Raw genomic sequence first — 1,598 nt, forward strand, 5'->3', positions numbered from 1 at the left:
AAAAAAAAATCTCTGTTGGTGGTGTGCTTGAGAGGTGGGCATGGGGAAGAACATGAGTAAATAGTGAATAGAGACAGTGACAATGTGCTGTGAGAGAGGAAAGCACAGGCTCTTTGACAGCACAAAGAAATTGTTAATACTGGTATTCTGTCTGAAGCCTCATGTTCTAATTTCTCCCTGTATGTAATTAGCTCTAAGTCATTTTGTGTTCTCTCAATATCCAGGGCTTTGCTTCATTAACCTGACGAATGTACTTCTATTCATTAACCTACAAGTCATTGTATATCCCCTTTAAATGTATTTCAGTGGGACCGAGGCCAAGGCTCAAGTCCCAGTTCTGGTACTAACTAGCTAGGTAACATTGGGCAAACCAGTTAACTGCTCTGGCCCTCTGTTTTTCTACCTGTAAAGCAAGGGATCAGGTGTTGTTGAGCATGCTAAGATGTCTCTTAGCCCTAATATTCAGAGGTTCTAATTATGTTATGGATGCTACCATACACTGACAAAGAACACTTGCTCTTTGAAGAATTCGACTCTGTTAAACTGGGTGATAATTTTACCAAATTATTTATTTTTTTTAAAAAAAGCACAGGCTGTACTGAGTAGTTAATTGATTCATCCATTTAGAGATAAAAAGTTAATAAGAAATTCTTAATCTTCTGGGAGGAGACACTCAATTAGAGTGTGCCCACTTTTGAATTTTAATATGATGGTTCTGCTTAAGTGAAAAATAAAGTGGATGCTTAGTTTCATGAAGTTAGGCCCCTCAAACACATCTGCCTTATTATTTGGATACTTTTGCCACAAGTTTCATCTCCCAGAACTATTGGGTTTCTTGCCTTGCTTTTCCACTTAATTTTGTGTAGTTGTTCTCTACATTGAGCTGATGATTTAGGAAGTTCTTGGCTAGTAAATATATTTAGTTAATTTAATAGCTAGAGTGGAGCTACTTCCAATGTCATGTTAAAACCAGAAGGAAGTACAGTCTCCATATCAGTTGTTTGGGGACCAATTTTAGAAAAATTTACTATCATAGTAAAAACAGTGGGAGTCATGAGCATGACAGAATACTCTTGTTGGCCACAGCTCTGAAACATTCCCTGAAGGGCCCTGCTGGTGAGAAGTTACAGTGATAACGAATCAGTATTTCCAGTGGAAGAGGGCAATGCTGCCTTGGGGAGCACTACCTTCTGGTGATGGTAATTCTACACATTACATTAAAAATATATTAGCATTCCCAGTGGGTTCGGTGATAGAGGTATCAAAATGTCTCCCTACTTGCTAGTCAGCATAATGCTCTTAGAAGCACAAGTTACAACCCTACATTGTACTAACTCACACCAAATTGCACATTTGGAGAATCTGATTTCTTTCAGAAGTTAAAGCAGCAGAGACAAATGTAACCAGCTGATGAAAACCATCCTGAGTAATAAAATAGCAATACCTCTATATAAAGTTAGTTTGTGAATACATTTGTACAGCTAGCAGTACGGACAGGCACTCTGAGTAGCCAAACCCGTTGCCATCAAGTTGATTCCAACTCATAGTGACCCTATAGGAAAGAGTGGAGCTACCCCATAGGGTTTCCAAGGAGCCTT

This window comes from Trichechus manatus, unplaced genomic scaffold (assembly GCF_000243295.1).
Source record: "Trichechus manatus latirostris isolate Lorelei unplaced genomic scaffold, TriManLat1.0 scaffold00020, whole genome shotgun sequence".
In the NCBI taxonomy this organism is placed as follows: Eukaryota; Metazoa; Chordata; class Mammalia; order Sirenia; family Trichechidae; genus Trichechus; species Trichechus manatus.